Raw genomic sequence first — 26004 nt, forward strand, 5'->3', positions numbered from 1 at the left:
GTCAAGAATATTACTTTTATCTCTTCTCGCATCTGCTCTCCCGACTAAGATGTTGATTCTTAGCTGAGGTCCAAGCCCTTCTGGCACCAGAGACGACCCCTTGCTGAGCCTTTTAGCCCAGATTATCTCTTTATGCACCAACTATCTGGTGGAGAGGAGGTGGGACAGTTCTACAACTACATGCTCACAGTGGTAGAAGCCACCACTGGATGGCTGGAGACCTATCCTGTGCTTCATGCTACTGCCTATAACACCATCCTAAGCCTTTAAAAGCAAGTCCTTTGGAGGCATGGTACCCCCAAGAGAACTGAGTCTGACAATGGGACTCATTTCAAGAACAGCCTTATCAACACCTGGGCTAGGGAATATGACATTGAGTGGGTGTACCATATCCCATATTATGCACCAGCTGCAGGCAAAGTGGAGTGGTGCAATGGACTGTTAAAAACCACCTTGAAAGCACTGTGTGGGGGATCTTTCAAAAATTGGGAGCAGCATTTAGCAAAGGCCACCTGGTTAGTTAACACCTAAGGCTCCACCAACCAAGCAGGCCCTGTCCAATCTGAGCCCCTACATACAGTAGATGGAGACAAGGTCCTTGTAGTACATACCAGACAACTGTTAGCAAAGAATGTTTGGATTAATTCTGCCTCGAGTACAGACAAACCCATCTGTGGGGTTATCTTTGCTCAGGGACCAGGTTGCACATGGTGGGTAATGCAGAAAGATGGAACAACATGTTGCGTACCTCAGTATCGCAGTCTGGCTCACTGAGACCCCGAGTCCAGTCCAGCTGGGTGAGCATGGCAAAAATAGAGGGTCAGGAACGATGGAGTTGCCCAAAAAATAAAGAACTTTAATAGAGAAAATAACAATCCATGGAAACTGCACAATTTGAGGGGCAACATCCAAAGACCAAGGGGCATGATGAACTTAGCAATATATAGGGGTATCTGAGGGCAGGGGTCCAATCCCAAATGTGGAACAGGAACATGACCTTATATGTAACAGGTACTGAACCAACTGAGAACTAGAACTAGAAACATGGTCTATTATGGAATGATTTTATTAGCATAATAACTTCTATCCTTTCAGCATCCCACCTCCCATGGTCTCAGGTTGAAGCCTCCTGTATAAGCCACCAAGGCTAAACCCTTACTCATCCCAGCCAGTTTGGTTGTTACATCTCCCCCTTCCTCTTGAACTATAAAAATCTTCTGTAAAGATTTCTGAAAAACTCTTAACAGACAACTTGTAAAACAGGGTAACAACATAAATACAACAATAACACACAAAAATCAGTAAACTCATTTTGACCAAAGATAGAGCCCAGCTAGATAAATTCTATTTTCTGAATAGTCCACTGAACCAGTCTCTGTCATATTCCACTTGCAATTTTTTGACTTTTTCCCTGAGGGTCTGGATACTCTTGTATATGGACTCACTGTGGTCTGAAAGATTCATGCAGCATATGCCTTTGAAGTCTTTGCAACCATGTCATTGTAATAATAGTGGGAAGTCAACTGCAGCCCTACTTTGCAGGGTGGTGTACTTGATGGTATCATGTCAGTAGCTCACTCAGTGCCCAGGACGTGGCACTGGTTTGCCTACTCAGCTAGCACCCTAGATTATCTAACATTTTTAAGGATTTTGCCACAGCAAAATCATTGACTATATCCAGAACGGCATCCCCCTTGTCATCTATTTCCAAACAACAATCTGATGTATTAAATTTTCCACAAACACCCCCTTCTTCAGCTAGCAAATAAACTAAAGCTAACCTATTTTGATATACTGCAGCCCTTGTTTGGTGCTGTTGACTTGATATTAATTCCAATGCCTGAGTAGCTGTCTTGGTTTGAAAGACAGGTATCTGCTAGGGAGGGGCAGGGCCTCTCTAGGAATGGGGAAGTCCAGTCCCCTCCCTCCAAGTTATTATAATTTAGAAGATTAAAGAGGCTTTTCAGGCAGAGCTATGGGGAAAGGAATAACAGTTCTTTACTAGTAAGTATAACAAGGCAAACAAATGACAACAACTACAACATTAATAATAAACAGAACCAGGAATCTCTAGGGGCTTTGTTTCACAAAGCCCGGGGCAGTCTGATCCCTTGGGACCCTGAGAGCACCAAGCTGGGAGGGTGGAAACTCCCAGGTTGGTGGGTGGAATGGCGAGGGTCCTCAGCAGGCAAATGGGGAATGTCCCGGCAGGCAAGGGGGGTGTCCCGGCAAAGCAAGCAGTACTGAAGAAGCCGCGACGGCTGGACAGGGCTGGCCCAGCTCCAGCAGGGCAGGCAAAGGGGGCTCCGAATTCCTGGGCACACGAGCAGATGATGGATGATGGTAGAATTCCCAGGACTGGACCCTCCATTAACAGTGGACTCCTCATGCAGCAAGCAGCAGCCTGACCATCCTCTCCAATGCCGAGAGCAGGAAAAAAAACCCCTCAGCTCCCCCCAGCCCTGTCCTTTTCCATCCCCCAAATTTTGTGTGATTGTCTCCCTCCCAGCCACAACTTTTGTGTTAGTCAAGTACCCTCTAAGTATCAGCACTTTGTTTCCTAGTAACTTATGGGGAAAGATTCTTTAAGACAAAAAGGAACAAATCTAACCCCCAACACTAGCTTTGTTTGTTATTATTTCCACAACAGCCTGGAGTCTTATAATGTGATTCAGCATATAAATTGGGGTCCAATATCCTCAACTCCCATTCTGTGCCCAGGTGGCTGGCCCATATGTTTCCAATATGCATTCAGGGGGATATTCTTCATCCCCCCATTTTTGGAATCCTCCAATCAAATCCCTTTTATTTCTTTTTAAGTTTTCATAAACTGGTACTCCTAATTGATCTCCATTTGGTCCTGGTAAAAGAAAGAAACCTGGCTGTATAATTCCTAAAGTACAACTCCCTTTCCACCTAGAGGGAAGTCTTGGGTATATTCTCTTTCCACATATCCAAAATAAGCCATCTGGTCCTTTCCAATAATCCTTGTCCTTTTGATTTATATTCTCCTAAAATTTGGATATTTCTGGGATCCCATGAGACAAATGATAAGTGTCACCCTGGTTTTTCTGAGTTTTTTAAAGCCTTTTGATTGTTCATAAAATGGAGTCAGTCTTTTTAGCTTCTGTACAATATTAGTAGCAGTTTTTGCCTTTTCCCACACATGTAACATAAACAAATCCTTTGTTTTTCATTCCCTGTCCTTTGTTTGCATATTTCTAACCTGAAAACAATTGTAACTGACAGTTGGTCTGGCCACTGAGGCTGGGAGGTGATAACTCCAGAAGCAAATCCACAGCCAGACCCACAAATGTATAAAAAGTAAGAAATAAACAAGCAGAGGGGCTCTCGGCCTTGGCTCAGCCTTGGGCTCTCTAGGAGGAATGTCTCTGCCCTGCAAATCTCTTGTCTCCTTGTGGTTGCTTTTCGTGTTGCGATCACAAGAAAAGATTTGTCTTTACAAACAAGCCCTGGGCCTGCTGGTAGATAAAACTAGCACTGAGAGATAAGAGAAACAATGGGAAGGATTCTATTGATTGATGAATGGAAAAGAAGATACTTGCCTTTACAAACAAACCATAAGTTTGTTTGTAAATGAAATTGAATATTGAAAGATGAAAGCAGCAATGGGGAAAACCCCATAAATCTCATAAGAATTAAAAATTAGTGGGGGGTTATACATTAAAAGGGGAATATTAGACATTTCAGGAAGTCTGTACCTCTGTCCTGGTTTGGGACAAATTTGGGAGAAAACCCCTGTATAGGATCCCTCTAAGGAAGCAAACCCACGTGGCCCCTCCCTCCAACCGGTCCGGAAAAAAAACCAAAACCCTCTTTGGAGAAAAGTGGAAAAAACTATTTTACTAAACAAATGAAGTGCATACAAGTATAAAGAATGAATAGTATGAAACAATAAAACCTCTCCTTCTGAAGTGAGATGGCAAACTGAGAAAGTCCTTGCCGTGGGTGTAGCTCGGCTCTCTCTCAGCGTCTCCAGTCCCAGTCCCTCCGGCGCTGCTGGAAAATGCCGAGGTCCAGGCCCCGGTGGGCCGCAGGTGCAGCCCCCAGTGCTCCCCTGGGTTTTCAGTCCAGAGCAGGTTTAAACAGTTCCAAGAAAAAGGAAAAAAAACAGTCCAGGGAAATTCTCTGCCCTAGCTAGCTGAAACTAACTAAAAGCAAAGAAAAAAAAATCTCTGTCCTGCAGTCTCTCCAAGCCTCCGCCGGACACGCCGTCCGCAGAAGAATGTGGAGGAGTCAGGTCGTTTTCTCAAAACAAACTCCGCGCTTCTCCTTGCTCTTAGAACCAGTCTTAAAGGCACAGGACTCAATATACAGCACAAACAGAACAGACGATTGGGGATACAGGCATCATAAAGTTACCCTAGGACAACCTCTCAAGTACCTCAGCCAATGGGGAAAGAGAGAGGGAAATGCGACCAGGAAATTAGGATAAAAAGGAGGCTGTGTCCTCCAAAAAACTGAGAGACCCCAGGGGAAATGCCCCATGGCCTCTCCCTTTATTCGAATAAAGTAAAAGGACTCCTCTGTCTCCTTTTTGGACATAAACCTCTGGTGTTCGTGGATTAATTTTCTTAACACCCATAATGAGGATTTTTTTCTGTATCATTACATTGAAAAAGTCCAATTTTGTTATTATATTCACCATTTCCGCCTTTTATTTTTTTATGAGTCCAATACTCACTTGGTTCCTCTGGGATCCACTATGTAGAATTTCCATTGCTAATTTTATATACTTTACAGGGAATATTTCCTACTTCATTAAGAAAATTTTTCCCAGTGCACCAGAGACATTCTTCCCCTATCACTATTGAGCTTAAAATCCACACTTCTGGTTGGTTTTCCCCCCTTATATTTGTCTGGTTCCACTTAAGGAGTTCAACTGGGCCTAGGCTACCGCCTTTCCATGGCTATTCTTCTGACATCAAAGCCCCTCCACAGACCCAACAGTTGGTAATGTTGAGTTCCTTACTTATCCTTTCCCCCCAGTTCCACAAACAGATTTTTTCCCAGTCTTGGGATATATTTTTCTTTTTCTAGTTGCTGTTCGAGTTTCGTATACAAATCTTGAAGCTAAATTTGCACAGAGTTAGATTGCTGTGCTGGCTTTGTCTTTCTGCTTACCAGTTGTTCTTTTACTAAGTCTTTTTAACCATTCTGTTTGTGTCTCTTCTTTTCCTTGGTGTCCTTTGAAGGCCTTTCTAATATTTTGTTCTTGAGGAACTGGCTCTTTTATTCCTTTGATTATCAAATTACGATAATCATTCATGTGTTTCCACCCTTCCTCTTAATTTTGTTTCCAATTAGGAGGTGCTCTTGGTATTTTCAGATCCCCTGGGGGCCCCTGCTGGTTTTCCCTTTCCCAAATTTTTATTCCAGCTGAGACATTAATTTTGAAGAACTAAGGATTTTTAGGAAAGTTAAGATAATAAGTTGCTGAATTAGCTGAAGTAGATAGGTGAGCTTTGTTCACAGTTAACAGAAGCCAGATCTTAGATAAGCTATCCTGGATTTAGTAACTCATTGCTTGTCAGCTTTATGTTTATGTAGCTGTGCTTGTAACAAAAAAACAAGATGCGGTAAATAAGATATAAGATAACTGCAGACTTCCTGCTTAAAGAACCCATTGAATACAGGAAACTATAAGTTCTACCAAGGATTCCTTTGTCACGAATGCATTGAAAAGGTAGAAAGGTCAGGATGAGGAAGACTCATCTTCTTCATTTTGGGTGACCCCTCCCCAGAATAGACCCCCGACTCATTTTAGGAGACAAAGTACGCATGCTTAATAGCCTTTTTTGCCAATTAGCATACAAAGCGAGGAATGGGAGGTGACAGGGGTATGAATATGTATTTGTATTTTGGGTATCCAACACTTTTGTAAATAAAAGGCTTTGTAATTACCTGTGAATTTCGCAGTGCGAATTAGGGAAATATCCCGCCGTGCTGCCTGGCCGTAATAAACATACACTTTCTAACTTTAAACTGTTAGAGAGTTTTTGTCCATCACAGTTGGGTATCGATACTGGATCAATACCCATATTTCTTTAATAAGTCACAGCAATCCTAATCATCTGCCATTCCTCTTGTGAAAAAAACTATTTTGAGTATGGATGGCATCTCTTCCTAAGTGTTGGGGTTTAAGTCTCTGTGGAATTTTTTCCCCCCTCCCAAGTTGCTAGGAGACTAAGTGCTGAGTGCTTAACGTGGACAAAAGAACTGATAACTTAGTTTTGGGGGAGGGAAAAAAGCTCCCGGAGAGAGCGGAGGGTGGGGGGATCTCGCGGCTTTTCTTTTTTCTTCTTCCGCGGGGAGCACCGAGCGGGACACAGTTGTTGGAGTCCACAGTTAACGAAGGAGTCTGGTCCTGGGAATTCTATCATCTGTTGGAGTATCCAGGAATTCGGAGTTTCTTCGTTGTCCTGCTGGATTTTGGGTGAGCCCGGGTCCCGCCGCTGCGGCTTCTCCGGCACTGCCACCTCTGCCTGCCGAGGACACCCCCCGCCTGCGGAGGACAGTCCACCGCGCCCGGCTTCCAGCCATCAGCGCCGGAGCTTCCACCGTGTGCCCTCGGGGTTCTTAGTTCTGTTCTACTATTGTTATAATTGCTGTTGGTTTTTGTCTGTCCTGTTATATTTACTAGTAAAGGACTGTTATTCCTTTTCCCCATAGCTCTGACTGAAAAGTTTTATTTTTAATCTTCCAAATTATAATAACACGGAGGGAAGGATTCAAATTCCTCATTTCCTAGAGAGGCCTGCCTCTCCTTAGCAGACACCTGTCTTTTTCAAAACCAGGACACTAAGTAAAAATATTTGGACCTAAGAATTGGTCTAACTGTTCGGATGTACCTATGGGATCATCTAATAATCCTTTAAACTCTAATCTCCTTTTTAAAATTTCTGACTTCTGAAGACATCAAAGGAGCATTTACAAAACCTGTGCCTCCACCCCCCATTGGAACTTCTCGTAATGGGAAAAAGTTAATTTCTTTATCCCAGCTTTTCTGCTCTTTTTCCTTAACTGAGCTATCTGTATGTTGGTTTGGTATTTAGTCTTTAAGAGGAGGATTTCCCTGAACAGCAGGCCCTGTTGTTACCAAGGGAATGGTGGCAAAGGCAGGGGTTGATGGGATTGTTAGAGAAGGAGGGGTGGGGGCGGGGAGTCGCCCCAGAGCTGAGTCCTCCAGGAGTGTGGGGGGGGAAGGGGTGTAGGCGCGAGCTGCTGCCGGAACTGTCGAAAGGACGGGGTCTTCCGGCGAAAACCAGATCAAGGCACGGACTTTCTGCACATGGTCCTTACCGGCTGCACCCATCATGGCCGGCGCCAGCATGGACAGAGCAATCGAGGCAGGGACGGCCAGAGCAGCCCCTGGAAAAGCACTCGGGGGATGGGTGGTAGAAGCGGCCGTAGCAGGGAAAGGCGGCGTTTCTGGCAAAGCTGCCCTGGGCCATGTAGCCGGAACTGGGACGGGCGGAACCCCTGGCATGTCTGGTGGAGCGATCATAGACCATGCGGACGGGGCCGGGGCAAGCGCAGGCGGAGCCGCGGGCAGCCTGGCCAACAGTGCAGCTGATACAAACGGCGGTGCGGCCAGCGGCGGGACAGCTGCCAGCATGGGAGCGGGGGCGGGCGGGACGGCTGCGTACGGTGGGGCAGAAGCCGGCACAGGAGCGGGAGCAGGCGGGATAGCTGTCAAGAGCGGAGAAGGCAATATTTCTAGGGGATCCCAGCCCTTTTCTTTCTTTTCGTCTTCTTGCTCTGTCTCTGGATTTTCTGATATTTTAAAAAGTCTTATTCCCATAGGGTCTGTTTCCTATCCAGCATGCAGCATATTTTTTTCCTCCGGATTAAATGGTTCTTTTGAATTTACAAATATGTTTAAAGCCTGACAAAACCACACTTCAGAAGAGCCATATTTAGGCCAATAAACGTGGTCAGATCTTCTTTCCTTTTTTGTCCATTCTATCATACAATACTGGATCATCTTTACTTTGTCCTTTTTTCTTGTACAAGGATCTATTTCCCAATTTGCTAACATAACCCCCAAAGGGCTATCTTGGAGTATTTCTGCTGGCGCCCTTTTATTCTCTTTTTTCCCCGGAACCCTGATTTTTACTGATTTTCTGTCATGTTTTTCACGATTGTATCTATTTGTCCCTGGTCTTTGTTTCCCACTTTCCCTAACAACCTGAACACCACCTTCCCTCTTCCCCCCCCAAAAGACACAGAAAACTCTCTCAACAATACAATACAATACACCTCCTTAAAAATATTTAAAAATTCAACAGTCTATATCACATATACATTCATTCATCCCCACTTACTCAATTTTATTTCTTCAATATGCCTTTCTCAATCTCCCCCCACTCACAACCAGACAACACAAGAAAATGGTACCCTTCTCTTTTTATTATTTACCTATAGGTATTTGGCCAACCCCAGATGCTCTTGGATTATCACACTTTTAAGCCTCTAGTGTTTCTCAACCTGGCAGCTTTTTAAAGCCCAGGTGGTTTTGAACCTTACGCCTCTGAGCCTTTTTATGCTTTTTCCTCAATCTGGCAAAAAAACCTCAAAAACAACAACAAACAAAAAACATATATGGGGGGCCCCTTTCCCTCCTTTTTATCCTGTTTCCCAGTGGATTGTACTGGAAAACCCTCAGCTCCCTTCCTTGAAAAAGAGGTTCAACCTGTCCCTGGGACCCCATCCCATCCTGGGGGGGGGGGTAATCTCTCCTTTAATCTTTCGCTTTGTCTTTTTCCTGGCCGTTTTTCTCGCGAAAGAACGGAAACGCAGACTCCCAATCACTTCACCAGTCTGCGGATACCCAGCCAGTGTCTCATTCACACACCTCGCAAACTCCCCCCCCATACCTGCTCCCCCGAAAAAATACTTACAATCCTTCTTTTCTTTATCTGGATCTTCATGCACAAGATTTTACGGAGCTAAAATACCGCAGTTTTTAGGGACCTTTTCCCCTTTCCTTTGCTTTATTGTCTCTTTATTTATTTTTTTTTTTGTTGTTGTTGTCTCTTTGGGTGTTTGACCTGCAATCCCTCTGACCCATGCCAGAAGCAAAATGAGGCCACCAGACAGTGGGGCACCCTCTTGCTCTGTGCCCTCGGGGGTCTCAGGGGTGAGGTGTATATCTCGAGATGAACCCTCAATTGTGAAAAACATGTTCACTTTCTTGGTAAAATTTAAGAAATAGGTTTAATAAAAAAAAAAAAAAGACATTTAGGAGACAGAAATCAAGCAAAGGACTGACAGCTGGGTGACTCGGCATTCAGCCAAAAGCACACCTGCTGTTTCAGAGACATTCTTTAAATACCTTTTCTATTGCATCAGTCTGTTGCATATTCATAAATCATCATGCATATTCAAACTTTTCCACAAACTAGTTTCCATATTCCAGGAACTGTTTAGCATGGCCCCTCCTTGGGTCTGCCTTTTTAGAGCATGTGTGTTTCTTGGCTGTCTTCATTATCACCTCCAGCTTGGGCCTTGGTCCCTACTTTCCACAGATGGTTGATGTTGATAGTTGGCATGTCAGCAGCAGGATCCTCATCATATGTTCGCTGGATGTTATCCCAACCAAACAGGCTGTTTAATTACAAGCATAACTATATATCAGCTATCCTACTACCATGTCTAAGTTTTGCTAATAGCAGAAATAAAAACTATCCTTACAGCAAAGTTATTACACATATAGCATTCACCTTAATATTTGCGAAAAGCCAACTTTATAATATACATTTATAACATGGCCTATTATGGAATGATTTTATTTGCATACTAACTTCTATCCTTTCAGTATCCCGCCTCCCATGGTCTCAGGTTGAAGCCTTCTGCATAAGCCACTGAGGCTAAACCCTTACTCATCCCAGCCAGTTCAGTCGCTACACCTCAGGGAGATTTGATGTTGGGTGAGAACCATGTGTAAATATCACCGTTTTCAGAATGTCACAGCCACTATCTATATATAGCTGTATATACGTATATATAGATATGTATGTATAAATGTGATGTGTGTAGAGTTAGAATATATTAGTTTGGGCAATAAGCCTATGATATGGGATAAGGGGTGGAATGTCTTGGGATGACTGTATGGTCCTTTATCCCCTATTGTCTGCTTTCTGCCAGATATGAGCCCTGTGCCTTTAAGTTGGATCCGAGAGAGAAGGGGGGAAGCAGTGGAATTTTTTCAGCGCCTGTGTTCAAAACACAGATAAGGCTCTTGGTTTTTTTCCCAGCTCTCAGCTCTGCAGCAGGGAAGGATTTTTAGCTAGGTTCTCATTTGTTAGCTAAGGCAAGAGGTTTTTCCTGGGTCTGTGGCTTCTTCTTCTTTTTCTGGAACTGTTCAACTTTGCTCTGGTCTGGAACACCATTGCTAGGGGCCCTCTCCCACACTGCAGCCTGGAGGGGCCCACACGGTACCCCAGCTATGGAGAGAACTGAGCCACACCTACAGAAAGGACTCTGAATCTCTTCAAAGAAGTGAGAGGTTTTATCATTTAACATTGTTCATTTTTTCTATGCCTATGTGCACTCTGCTTGTTAAATAAACAGGTTGGATTTTTTTCACTTTCTCCAAGAGAATTCTCTTGAACCTGTGGGAACCCATGGGGGAGGGGTTGCTAAAACCTACTCTTCTCTAGAGGAGACACGCTTTCGGGACATTTCCTCCTAGATTTGTCCTAAACCAGGACAGTTAATATAGAAAATCTAGTTTCTTTATTGAGAGACTGTATATTAGTATTAGTGGAATTGTGTGTAACAATGTCATCATGCACACAATACAGAAAGGCAAGGCCCACCATGCTACAGATGGGCAACAGAATAAAAGTAATGTATACTGAGCAGATATATAGACTATAGCACGTTACATTTCAACAGGGTATGTCTCTACAGAGAGATTTACATCAGAAACTAGGTATTATAAAAAAATAGACAAGTACTTTAGATTTAGTACAAGAAAAAGGTGAAGATACACAACTAAAGGCTATTCAATAAAGAAAATTACCCACAAAATAAGAACAGGAAGCAATTTAGCAGAGAGGAAAAAAAAAGTTACCCTGTTTAATGGAAAACTATTTTGCCGGTCATGTCTTCTCACAATCCAGTTTTAGAGGGGGATGTTGGCCACATCAAGGGTGTGGTGATGGGACACCTGTGGCTGCTGGGGCCAGATGGGATGGAGCGGGGAGCTGGTGGGGAGACCACCTGGGTGGGGAGCACCAATGAGGGACAGTCTTAAGCAGTGGTGTCACCACAGGAGGAACAGAGCTGCGGTGAGACATTAAATTTGAAGAATTAGGGATTTTTAGGAAAGTTAAGATAATAAGTTGCTGAATTAGCTGAAGTAGATAGGCAAGCTTTGTTCACAGTTAACAGAAGCCGGATCTTAGATAAGATATCCTGGATTTAGTAACTCATTGCTTGTCAGCTTTATGTTTGTGTAACTGTGCCTGTAATGAAAAACAAAATGTGGTAAATAGGACATAAGATAGCTGCAGACTTCCTGCTTAAAGAACCCATTGAATACAGGAAACTATAAGTTCTACCAAGGATTCCTTTGTCACGAATGCATTGAAAAGGTAGAAAGGCCAGGATGAGGAAGACTCATCTTCTTCATTTTGGGTGACTCCTCCCCAGAATAGACCCCCGACTCATTTTAGGAGACAAAGTACTAATGCTTAATAGCCTTTTTGCCAATTAGCATACGAAGCGAGGAATGGGAGGTGACAGGGGTATGAATATGTATTTGTATTTTGGATATTCAACACTTTTGTAAATAAAAGGCTTTGTAATTACCTGTGAATTTCGCAGTGCGAATTAGGGAAATATCCCGCCGTGCTGCCTGGCCGTAATAAACATACACTTTCTAACTTTAAACTGTTAGAGGGTTTTTGTCCGTCATAGTTGGGTATCAATACCACATCAATACCCATATTTCTTTAATAAGTCAGCAGCACGACTTTGCAGGTGACTGGCCAACCAGCAGCTTTTGGGAGGTATTTTAGTCCCTGTTTAACTACACGTTTCACTCTCCAAATCTTCCAATTTGATTTTTGGAATTAAGGCAAATTGCATTTTCTTGTTGGATTTCCCCTCCTCAATTTAATCTTTTTTCTTAAGGGTTTTTGTCCTCAATTTGTGGGTGCTTGTCCCAAAGAGACTGCACTTGACAACCCCAGCAGAATGAATCCACTTAACATGAATTTACAGTGCCATGTACTCAGCTACACATGATGGAGGTACAAAAATGGCTGTTAACATCTACAGCTATGCTGGGATGGCCTGGTGGCTACCCTACATGGTGAAAGAGGAGGGAGGAGTGAGTGGGTTAAATTAAAAATTAAAATAAAATTGAAAAAATAATAAAAGTAAAATTAATCAACTGAAGCCGAGACTGGAGGTGCAGGCAGAAGCGGGGCCCGCCCCGGAGGGCAGGAAGGGTAGACCCCCACAACGGGCATTGCTGAGAGGACTGAGGGGGCAAGGGGAGGGGAGGAGGGCTGGTCCTCAGCACTTCTCCTGCCGGTGGTCACGTGGTATGGAACGAGCCCAGTGGGCGGAGCGGGGTGGGGCGACGAACAGCCATAGGCACTCGGCCACAGCAACGGTCTCCACCCTCACACACTGCCCTCCCTGTGTGGAGTGGCCCCGGGACGCAAACCTGACACACCCGCGCACAGTGAGGTACCTCTGTTGTGCACGGAGCTGAAGATGGGCAGCACCAGGTATGCGATGTCCATAAGGACCATGCTGTGGGTTGTGTGCGATGGGTAGAGACTGCCTGCTCCACCGGTACACAAAGACACCAGGCGCCACTGCCCCCTGCCACCGCGACACGCCCCTCCAGCTGACACACCGGCCAATGGAGAATGGCAGGAGGGCAGAGGGTGGGGAGAGAGTGGGTACGTCTGTTAATCTTGTGTCTATTCAAGAAATAATTCTTTTTGTAATAGACCTAATCGGCCATTATTAAGAACTTGTGAATGAGAGACATTTGGGGTGCAGGCCGCCTCAAACAGAGCTACTGCCAGAAATCTGAGTCAAAATCAGGACTTGTCTAAGCTCGTCTCCATTCATAACAGGATTCAAGCAATGAGCAGTCCCCTCTAGATCCAGATGATGTCTAGTGTACACAATCCATGTGGTGGAAGTTTGTATGGCGCATGTCATCATTGTACGCCAACTCATTGGCATTGATGTCAATGAAAGAAGAACAATCAGTGCTTTAGCTGCCTACTTGGCTCCGGCAATATCATCTTTTTTCCTCCCTACTGACCTCCACCTCAGCTCTGTAACAGCTGTCCAAGACTGCAGACAGACTTGAAAGACTCAAGCAAGTTAGAGAGGAAATGTCCCATGCCCTGCCAGTACAGACCAGAGTCTCTGCAATTGGGGGCAAACGCTCCTCTGCTAGAAAGGGTACACACCACCAGGTAATCTGTGGTTTTACCTGCATGACCATGAAGAGGACATGAGGAAGTGGGATGGAAATCCACCTCTGTCCTAGCAGCACAGGGATGTGAAATGAGAGGAAGAACAACCACCGCAGGAAATTCTTCAAGGATAAATGCCACTCCAATTTCCAGTGGGCAAGTCCTCAGACAGAAAAAAGGTCTGATGTTACTTCAGATCCTCTTGAAGGGACCTCCAGTGTGTATTTACATGAAGCGAGCAACAAGTACTATGACCAGAACAAGAGGGGCCCTGCCCCTGACCAGGTGGACAAAAGGAACAGTCAGATCTATTGGACTGTGTGGATCTGATAGCCAGGCACATCAGACCAACAGGAGTATAAGGCTTTAGTTGACACTGGCGTACAATGTACCCTGATACCATCAAGATATGTAGGGACAGTGTGGGCCTGACATTTCTAAGTCTGAAGGGATTTTAGCCTGCTAGCAGTGCTAACTGTTTCCCAAGGGAAAAGTTCTCTAGAAAGCCTCTTTTTAAAACAATCTTGGCAAAACAACTATCCTTTTCCCAAAACAATCTTTCTCCACGTGGTGTTTTGCTGTTTCTCTAGTTTCACCAGTGGAATTAGAGAGGTGTCGTTCCTAGTCACCAATCATGTTAAGTCTATATCAGAACACCTTATAAAAGGTGGTAAGAATTAGACAATAAAGCCTTCTATACACTTTGCCTTCTGAAAAATACTTGGAGTCTTTAGTCTTTCTTTCATGTCCTGTAATAAAATCACCAAGCCAAATTCAGTCAATCAGAATTTAGAATTTTATTTTGAGACTTAAACACAGTCTCCGATAGCCACGATTAAAAGGGACAGCGTCGAATCCCAGGGTTTTGGCACTGGGTGAACGTGGTAACAGACTGTCAGCCTGTCACCCCCTCTGTTCACAAATTGGGTCCAATACCGCTGGGTTTTATACAGTCTTTCGCTGAGAGTGGACCGAGACCGTAGGACTCCCCCTCCGTGGTAGCTTCATTAGGTATTCATGTTCAGGTCCGGGGTCTGTTGAATGGATTCTCAAAGTGGAACAATGCCATGATTGCCGTGTCTGGAGGAGGTTTGGAAATGTTAAATCAGGCCGGAACAGATAAGATATCAATCTGATCTAATCATTCGATCGTTAGTGCGCCCATCTCCGGGTGTTGGCTGTCTTGAGGCTTTTCCCAGCAGAAATTCTTTCATCCCCCAACCCCCGTGTCCCTTTCGTGCAGTTTTTGTCTCAGTTAACCCTAAACACACTTTAGGTTTACAGATCTTAAATCAGACTGAACGCAGATCAATTTTATGTTGCATATCACTACATTTCATTGGGAATTAATTACATATTGCATTTCTTAACATGAATTAACTTTAGGTCATATATCACAATGTCCTACAGCAACAGGACAGAATCCATGTCCATTTCTGAGGTGACAGGGGATCCCAACAGCTGACTGTACTGGAGCTGAAGCAATCCCAACAGGGAACAAATGGCAAAAACACCCCATTGTGATTGGCCCAGAGGCCCTGTGCATCCTTGGCATAGATTGCCTCAGGAGAGTGTATTTCAAAGACCCCAAAGGATATTGTGGGACTTTTGGGATAGCTGCTGTGGAGACAGAGGAAATTAGAGAGCTGAATACCTTGCCTGGTCTCTCAGAAGACTCTTCTGCTGTGGGACTGCTGAGGCTCCAAGAACAACAGGTGCCAATCACTACCACAACAATGCACCATTGACAACACCACACTAACTTGGACTCTCATCCATGAGGTGATCTGTGAACTAGAGAGCCAGGGAGTGTCTTGGTTTGAAAGACAGGTATCTGCTAGGGAGGGGTGGGGCCTCTCTAGGAATGGGGAATTCCAATCCCTTCCCTCCAAGTTATTAAAATTTAGAAAATTAAAGGGGCTTTTCAGGCAGAGGTATGGGGAAAAGAATAACAGTTCTTTACTAGTATGTATAACAAGGCAAACAAACAACAACTACAGCATTAATAATAAACAGAACCAAGAACTTTGAGGGACTTTGTTTCACAAAGCCCGGGGCAGTCTGATCTCTTGGGACTCTGAGAGCACCAAGCTAAAATGGTGGAAATTCCTGGGCTGGTGGCTGGAACCGCAGGATGCCCCCGACAGGCAGGGTGGGATGTCCCAGCAGGGCAGGGCAGTGCAGAGCTACAGCGTAGCAAAAAAGAGCAGTGCTGGAGAAGCCACGATGGCTGGACAGGGCTGGCCCAGCTCCAGCAGGGCAGGTGAAGGAGCTCAGAATTCCTGGGCACACGAGCAGATGATGGTAGACTTCCCAGGACTGGACTTTCTACTGACAGTGGACTTCTCCCACAGCAAGCAGCAGCTTGGTCATCCTCTCCGGTGCCGAGAGCAAGAAAAAGCACCAAGCTGCCCCCAGCTCTGTCCTTTTCTTGCCCCAAAACTCGCTTGATCTTCTCCTTCCTGACTTTCGGCCACCTCCTCTGTGTTGGTCAAGCACCGCCTAAGCACCAGTACTTAGTCTCTTAGCAACTTATGGGGAAAAATTCTATGAGAAAAAAAAAAAAGAAACAAATGTAACCCCCAACACTCATTCACCCTTTAACAGTCCTATATGGCCAGTGAATAAGTACAATGGATAGTGGAGGCTGACAGTGGACTATGGTGACCTGAATAAAGTCACACCACCACCAAGTGCTACTGTGCTGGACATGCTGGAACTTCTGTACAAACAGTCATATTGTAAGACCTAGCATGTGACCCAGAATAAGACCGATTTCAAGTGGGATCCTGAACAGCAACAAGCTTTTGAACAAATTAAACAGGAAATTGTTTATGCAGTAGCCCTTGGGCCAGTCAGGACAGGATGTGAAGCATGTGCTCGAATCCACAGCTGGGGAGAATGGTACTTCCTGGAGCCTATGGCACAAAGTACCTGGGGAGACTCAAGGATAACCCCTAGGGTTCTGGATTTGGGGATAGAAAGGATCTGAGGCCAGCTACACTCCAACTGAAAAAGAGATAGTGGCAGTTTATAAAGGGGTTCAAGCTGCTTCCAAAGTGATTGGCACCAAAGCACAGCTCCTGGTACCCTGACTGCCAGAGCTGGACTGGATGTTCAAAGGGAAAGTCCCTTCCATACATCATGCCACTGGTGCTTCGAGGATTAATTGTATGGCTCTGATCACACAGCAAGTTTGAATAGGAAACACCAATCACCAAGGAGTTTTGGAAGTCATCACAAACTGGCCTGAAAATGATAATTTCAAATTATCGTTACAAGAGCAGGAGGAGAAGGTGACATATGGTAAGGAGGCTCCAAATTGTTAGGAAAATTAATCCATGAACACCAGAGAATTATGTCCAAAAAGGAGACAGAGGAGTCCTTTTACTTTATTCGAATAAAGGGAGAGGCCATGGGGCATTTCCCCTGGGGTCTCTCAAATTTTCAGAGGACACAGCCTCCTTTGTATCCTAATTTCCCAGCCACATTTTCCTCTTTCTTTCCCCATTGGCTGAGGTACTTGAGAGGTACAGACTTCCTGAAATGCCTAAGACCTAAGAGTCCCCTTTTAATGTATAACCCCCCTAATTTTTAATTCTTATGGGATTTATGGGTTTTTCCCCATTGTTACTTTCATCTTTCGATATCCAATTTCATTTACAAACCTACGGTTTGTTTGTAAAGGCAAATATCTTTTTTTGTTTTTCTATTCATCAATCAGTAGAATCCTTCCCATTGTTTCTCTTATCTCTCAGTGCTAGTTTTATCTACTAGCAGACCCAGGGCTTGTTTGTAAAGACAAATCTTGTCATTCCTCTCACCACCATGTAATCGGCTACCCGAAAAGGAAAAGCAGTATCCTCTCTTGTGTAGGAAAACAGCTAAAAAGCAGGACTCAAAGTACTGCTGAACTCATTGCAGAAGTAGATGTGCTAGAGATCCACAAGCCCTGGCAAGTTGAGGCAGGACCCTGAAGGAAGAAGACATAAGGATGAATGTATGTATGCAAGACAGTACAGGCCTGTACAAGTCTGTGCTAGCCCATAGTTAAGCAATGTTAAGCAATGTTACTAAGAAACATAGATATTGTTGTTATGGTTTTACTGTTTAAACGGGTAGTTATTTTAAGCTCGTGCTTGAAAGGTACATAAACCAGCAGTGTGTTCAATAAAATTGGCTTCATGATGCAAACCATGGAGACCCAATCTCTTCAATCACCCAACACTCTTCACTGATGGTTCCTGACATATTGCAGGGATACATCAAAAATGGAAAGTTGCCCTACACAGTCCCACGGTGTTGGGGAGGATGAAGCCAGAAAGCCCTATAAATATGATTGCTTAGATTCTGAGAATGTGAAACCTGTAAGTGAGACAGAATTGAAAGTAAGTTTTGATATTTGAAATGTCCTAGCTACTAGATGTCTGGGAAAACAGTTATGTGACCAGCTGAAGGTCACCTGCAGCCAGACCCAGAGGTCAAATGGAATGTTCTGTCTCACCCCCAATGTATGGTTCATCCCACACCTGTAACCCTCCCCTGAAGTATCAAGTATCTGTAACCCCATTGGCCTAAGCCCTGTTCCAGCCCACCTTGAGACCCCTTATCAGGAGGCTGCGAGGGTGGGTTGCTCACTTCGCTCTTTGCCCTTTACTCCTCTCTCCCTGTTGGGGGTTTTAGACAAGTAGCAGCAGTGTACAAAAAAATCTGAGGTCAACCCAAGGACAATAATGAGGAGATAAATGCTGAGCTTGCACAACGCTAAGACAGAAACAGGAAGGAGAAACCGCAAAGCCAGATAAGATGGGAGGACTTGGAGAAACATAGCAACCAATCGGCAGATAGCAGGAGCGCATGAAAGCCTCGTGGACAAAGCGGAGCATCCAATCAAGTTATGCGTGATCGCGTGTACGGAATTAGATAAGTGTATAAATAGCGAACTACGAGGGGTAATAAACGGAGCTTTTGCCTTACTTGCATCATGTTGGTGTGGTTGCTCCCCTCTACCTGGCCGCGGCATAAATGGTGACCCCGACGTGATCCAAGGATCGAATCCTGAGCGGACGAGAGAAGGTAGAGAAGATCCCGGCTGCTCGAGAAGCAGGGCTGTGCAGAAGCGCAGGATTTCGTGGCCACGGGAAATCTCTGACCGGTGAGTCAGGCAGACCAGAGTGTCTGGGACGGGATGGGTGCCGCTGTATCAGCGATTGAGAAAGCCACAGTGGATGGACTACTGTCAGTAGCAAAAAAGACACGGCAATCCATACCAAGGCATGAATTAGTAGACTTTTTGTTGTGTCGGCGAAGGGGGCTGCTAACCACTACGGGACAGTTATTCTCGCAAGACAATTGGAGGAAGATAGGAGAGGAGCTATGGGAGAGCGTGCAGAACGGGCAGAAAGGCAGTAAGCAACTGGCTCGCACGTATCGAACTGTGCGGCTGATGATAGACCAAGTGCATGCTGATGCGGAAGTAGCTGCTGCCTTACAAGACACTATTAGCGGCAAGAAGCCTGAGCCCGATGAACATACAGACTTACTCGACTGGGGCCCATACGCCGAGCCAGTACCACCCTATGATGAATCTGAAAGAGTAGTGGCAGCCCCTGCGCGTAAAAAGGGCGAATTTGATGATGTGATTATTCCCTGGGTCCCTCCTCCTGAACCTTCTGCTCCCCCGGTTGGCGATTCCAATAGGACCCAGCCTATGGATATTGACCCTGCCTCTATTCCCCTGCCCGAGGACAAGAAAATGGGAGTACCTATGTCGCGATCCCCGTATGCAGACCTGTTAGAGGAACTGAAAAAACAACGGAGTCAGATGGCTAGTTTAATGTCTGAGATGCAAGCTATGGACAAAATGGGACAAACGGGAGAAAGAAGAGAAATGTATGAGAGAGCCTTTCGCGCAGTGAAGGAGGGTATTGAAAATATTGAGCGCCAATTGGATAAAAAAGAAGACAGAGACTTGGGGGGTAGGGAGGGAATAAAGGCTGCAATGATAAGGGGGGAGATATCGTTAAAGGAGGGACGTGACAAGATAAAGCAACTATATGGGGTGGCAGAAGGGTTGACAAGGAGAGAGATAGATGAAATAGAAGAAGCTATGTTGGAAGCTGAAAGACAAAAGGGTTATGTTAATTCAAAACCGCGTGCAGAAAGTGAGGGAGCAAATATCCCTCGGGATCCGGCTTTTAATGCAGCTAAGCGATGGAAGGGTCTCCTAACAGATTTAAGTCTTCAGGGTCCAGTGGAGATAGAAGGGATACTTGCCGCTCCTATAAGAGCTACTGCTAATGGCGCAGAATGGGCACCATTAGAATGGCAGACAATTCAAAAGCTGCAACAGAATGTTATGGCCTATGGGGCTAGTAACTCAGCCGTGAGACGGCAATTAACAGCATTTGTTAAATATCAGGAGTTGGTGCCTGCTGACACCAGATTAATTATGGAGACTTTGCTAGGCCCAACAGCATATACACTATTTTTGGTGAAATGGCAGGAGAGGCTGGAACATTATCAAGTACAGAATTTGGAATTGCCAATGGAAGATCCTCTCAGAGCAGCCTCACTAGATATGCTTATGGGATCCGGTCAGTATAGGGACCCTCAAAGGCAAGCGGCATTGCCACCCCGTGTATTATCACAAAGCAAAGCAGCTGCATTAGAAGCTTTTACAGCCCTACCACAAATGGGAAAGCCCAGTCCTCCCTACTTACAAGTGAAACAAGGTGAAAATGAGCCATTTTTGACTTTTGTCGATCGAATAAGAGAATCTGTAGATGCAGCCCCAGACATCGACCCTGATATAAAAACGACACTAGTAAAGGAAGTTGCTACTCAAAATGCTAACAATACTTGTAAAGCATTACTCAGATCGTTGCCTCAGGGGTCTACCTTGGTCCAAATGATAGATCTATGCTCGAAGGCCCCATGGGAGGAGGAAAAAAAACGAGCCAACATACATGCCGTTGCCTTGGCTTCAGCTTTAAAGCAAGGAATTGTAGGAAAAGGCGATAGAGGACCCAAAGGTTGCTATTTGTGTGGACAGCTGGGGCATTTTAAAAGGGAATGTCCGAAAAAAGGGGGAAGGGACATGAAAATTCAACAAAATAATGGGGCAATGTGTGGTCGTTGTAATAAAATTGGTCATCAAGCTTCTGAGTGCAGGTCCAGATATCATCGAAGTGGAACACCACTGCAGGGGACCAGAGAACCGACGGGAAACCAGCAATGCCGCGGGTTGGGCGCGGCCTCGAAATACCCAACCCCGCCTCCTCGAGCCCTGACTGCCTCAGCGAGCTCTCAGCTGCCACAAAGGGAAGTGCAGGAGTCGATCTGGCCGTGGCAAGAACAGTAACTATCACAGATGGACAGGTCACGGTAGTGGAGTCAACGGTGTCTGGTCCTCTAGGGTTCGGATTAAGTGCTTTACTTATTGGTCGATCATCTAGTAGTCGGCAAGGAATTTTTGTATTACCTGGATTAATTGATGCTGATTATATTGGACCAATTGGGATAATGGTAAAAGTGTTTGCTCCACCTGTTACTATAAATCAAGGAAGTCGAATCGCTCAACTAATTCCATTCAGAGCCCAAGTGCCGGTGACTAATGATAAAATGAGAGGCACAGGAGCATTTGGTAGCACAGGGGACATGGCTGGGCCATTAGTCATGTTTAATACGATTTTAGGAGCAGATCGACCAAATCATCCTACTATTATCATGAGAGGGACTAAGAAATTGAGTGAAGAACCTATGCAGATGATGATGGACACAGGTGCAGACGTTACCATTCTCCCAATATCGGCCTGGCCCTCAGAGTGGCCATTAAAACATGTGAATATAGTTGTAAGTGGGATTGGAGGGGAATCGAAATCGCTACAGAGTAAGGAGCTGATATGTTTTCAGGATGCAAAAGAAGGAAAGAAAGCATGGACACGGCCTTATGTGATGCACACTCCTCTGTGGATTTTAGGACAAGATACCCTGAGTCAGTGGGGGGTTACCTTACAAACACAAAATTTTTAGTAGCGGCCATTGAGGATCAGAGGCCACCCATGCTAAAAATTCAATGGCAAACAGATGATCCAGTATGGGTGCCTCAATGGCCTCTCCCAGAAGATAAGCTAGAGGCAGTTGAAAACTTAGTACAGGAACAATTAAAATTTGGACATATAAAGCCCTCTGTGAGTGAATGGAACACACCTATTTTTGTTATTAAGAAAAAATCAGGAAAATGGCGATTGCTGCATGATTTGAGAGCGGTTAACGCCACAATGAAGCCAATGGGAGCATTACAGCCAGGGTTACCATCACCAGTGGCATTGCCATGGAATTATAAATTGCTAATTATTGATTTAAAGGATTGTTTCTTTTCAATTCCTTTGCATCCTGATGATACGGAGAGATTTGCCTTTAGCGTGCCACAGAGGAACGTAGCACGACCTGCACAAAGATATGAGTGGGTTGTACTCCCACAAGGAATGCGTAACAGTCCTACTATGTGTCAATGGTATGTAGACCTAGCTTTGAACAAGTGGCAGAAAAGGTATCCTGAACCCATTGTATATCATTACATGGACGATATATTAATAGCAACACCAGACGCTTTGGGAAAACAGGAGGAAGAGTATTTGGTAGAGTGCTTGGCACAATCAGGTTTACATATAGCCTCAGAAAAGGTACAGAGACAAAGTCCGTGGAGCTACCTAGGTATGATAGTGACAGAGACACGAATTCGGCCAGGAAAATTACGGTTGCATACCGAGGTTGCAACAGTCAATGATGTACAAAAATTGGTAGGAGACATTCAATGGATCCGTACATGGTGTGGAATCACTAATGAAGATTTAAGCCCTTTATTTAAATTATTGCAAGGATCCAACGCACCATGGGAACCACGGACATTAACAGATGAAAGTAAACAGGCACTCAAGGTGATTGAACAAAAAGTTTCTCAACAACAGGTTTATCGCTATGATAGTCAATTACCAATTCAAGTAGCTGTTTATGGACCAGAAGGATCCAGGTCAGCAATCATTATGCAACAAGAAGGGCCTACCTTAGCTATTTTGGAATGGGTATTCCCACCTTTTTCCCCCAGTGCGTCTGTTGTCCCTCTTATTGAAAGCATTGGGAGATTACTATTGAAGGCTCGTGAACGCGTCCGACTAGTGTTTGCCAGGGACCCTGAGAGGATCATTTTGCCTTGGAAAACAGCTGATTTGATACAGGAATGGTCATTGTATAGCCCAGCTTTTGCTCTTGCTACACTAGGAATAGAAATTTCTGTACATTATCCCTCACATCCATTATTTAAAACAAATAGCATTGTTTCCAGAGAGCCTGTTGTAGTGCAGAAGCCCATTGTTGATGCACTTACAGTATTTACAGATGGCAGTGGACGCTCAGGTAAGTATGGCTTTGCCTGGCAGGACCACGGAGTATGGCAAATACAGACATGGGTGGACAAAGGAAGCTCAGTACAAGTGTTAGAACTTCGAGCTGTGGTCGCCGTTTTGGAAAGATTTAAGCAGGTGCCAGTAAATGTGATAGCAGATTCTGCTTATGTTGTTGGAATAGTCAATCGATTAGATTGTGCACAGGTAGGAAAGGTTACCAATGACAGTATCGCCATGTTAGTATTGCAATTAAAAGGTTTGATTGATGAAAGGATTGAATTACTCTGGTGCTGCCATGTAAAAAGCCATACTAACCTGCCAGGCATTTTTACAGAAGGAAACAGGATTATTGATCAGGCTGTAGCTGGGAGTGTTGTAGTCTCATTAGCCTTTGAAAAGGCTCGACACTCACATGAATTTTTTCATCAATCATCGAAAGGACTGCAACTTGAATTTGGACTATCCAGGGCACAGGCTAGATCAATTGTAGCGGCTTGCCCAGACTGTGCTCGAGTATTACCATTGCAAAATCAAGGGGTCAATCCACGAGGATTAGGACCACGAAAGGTGTGGCAGACGGACATTACAGAGTATCCCCCTTTTGGGCGCTTAAAATTTATTCATGTAACTGTGGACACCTTTAGCCATGCGGTATGGGCCACAGTGGCAACTACCACGGCCTTCTGAGCCATCAAGAGCCATTGGTTGCAAGCTTTCGCAGTACTAGGAGTTCCCGATGTCATTAAAACAGATAATGGTCCGGGCTATGTAGGAAAATGGACGAATGCGTTTTTAGATCAATGGGGGAATTAAACATATCACGGGTATTCCCTATAATAGCACAGGACAAGGCATTGTGGAACGTCGACATCAGGATATCAAACGACTGCTGCGTTCCTTGAAAAAAGAGGGGGAGATATCCCTCTCACCACAGGACATGATAGCTAAGGCCTGTTACGTGCTGAATTGGAAAAATCCTGTAGCTATTGATGAGAAACGAGATGAATACCCAACACAGCTACATTTTGTCACCCATGACACAAAAATTCAAGCACAAGTACAAACCTGGGATCCGAAACGCGAGCAGTGGCGGAAAACTCCTGAAACATTGTTAACTTGGGGACGGGGGTATGCTTGTATTTCCTCAGGGAATGAGCCACCGCGATGGGTTCCAGCGAAATGGGTAAAGCCATGGATAACTGCTAGAACAAACTCTAATGCAACAATTACCGCCGAGCCAGGAGAAACAACTGATAAGACGTCTCCGCCTGACGTTACAACCGAGCCTGGACTCCTTGAACAACCTGGTTGATTCCCAATTACTATCTTGGAGGACTCGGGAAGAGTTTGCTCATTTTCTTGCTGTACTACACGCCATAACTCCCGGGACTGTAAAACATATTGTATGTCTTAACTGTGGGGAACGAACGTGTGCAGCGTGGATATTGGTGATCTGTGGGGGTTGTGGGATAACAGAATGGATACATCAACAAATGTTCAGAGGGTCTTGGTGTCATAGCTGTGACTTAGACTGGAGACGTAGGACAGCCATACAGGAGCTACAGAAGGTGACAGGCTATCCCGGGTATCAAGGGTTGGAGCTTTTTGAGAGTGTAGAACAAAGGGAGATAGCCCTAGCAAGGTGGGAAGTGGAACATCAAACAGAAAGGATTATAAAACAATATGGCACTTAAATTGTATGGAAAAGGTGTGATAGAGGCGTTAGGATCCCTCACCTATGGACAGTTAAACCCCAAGATTGGGATAGTCTTTGCTCTCGTTTTAATAAGTTGCGGGTTACACAGCGACGCTATCGCAAGCATCAATCCTGGGCAAAATATGTGGATTACCTGGGCAAATGAAACAGGGCAGGAATCCTTTTGCTTGTCTATGGCTACTCCATCGGATCATTTTCGCACATGTCTCATTGGTGTCCCACTACAAAACTTAGATAATTTTAAGAACTGGACAAAAAAATGGAATACAACAGTATGGAATATCACAGCGTTACAGTTATCCATGGCATATATGGCAAGATATAGTAGCATTGGCTTGCAAGCACATTATATAGCAAAAAATCTTAATGTTAGTGGAGATGAACCTCAGGAACTGGATCTTTTAGGGTCAGCGCCATCCAATTATTGTGTGAGTTTTATTGCTAACAAAAATGACGGGAACTTTACTTATCTTTACCCCAAACAGTCTGCTTATATGGATGACAGCTTGTATTGCAATAATGAGACAAGGATAGTTACGCACTCTGATAAACCCTATCGAATACCGCCAGGGGTATTTCTAATTTGTGGTGACAGAGCCTGGGCAGGAGTCCCGAAGAGGGCAGTGAGGGGTAGGTGTTATTTTGGCAAGTTAACTTTATTTGCGCCAACGATACATCAGGCTATGGTGGCAAATGGAACATGGAATAAGAGCCCCTTGAGACAACGCAGGGATACCCATCAGCTAGGTGGCGACTGTAATGATAATGTCAACTTGTGGGACAAGCCTTCTAATATTTTAGCATCAATATTTGCGCCAGGGGTAGCTGCAGCACAAGCCCTTGCACAGTTAGCTAAGCTTGCATGTTGGACGGGTAGGCAAATAAATCAAACCACAGACATCCTAACACAACTTACTTTAGATGTAGATTCAATAAGACATGCTGTTTTGCAAAATAGAGCAGCCATTGATTTTTTGCTTTTGGCCCAAGGGCATGGTTGTAAAGATTTTGAAGGAATGTGTTGCTTAAACATATCAGATCACTCAGAATCTATCCATAAAAAACTACAAGAACTAAGAGAAAATATGAAAAAATTAACTGTTACCTCTAACCCATTAGACTCTTGGCTAAATTCATTAGGAATAACTGGATGGCTGAAAGGACTAATCATGATGTTTGCTGGGCCTATATTAATTTTGTTGCTTATTTTGCTTTTTGGACCATGCATTATACAATGTATTGTTAAACAATTGCAGCAACTAACTGAGAGCTTCTTTGAAAAAAGAGGGGGAGATGTTGGGGGTTTTAGACAAGTAGCAGCAGTATACAAAAAAAGCTAAGGTCAACCCAAGGACAATAATGAGGAGATAAATGCTGAGCTTGCACAACGCTAAGACAGAAA

This window comes from Hirundo rustica, chromosome W (assembly GCF_015227805.2).
Source record: "Hirundo rustica isolate bHirRus1 chromosome W, bHirRus1.pri.v3, whole genome shotgun sequence".
Lineage (NCBI taxonomy): Eukaryota > Metazoa > Chordata > Aves > Passeriformes > Hirundinidae > Hirundo > Hirundo rustica.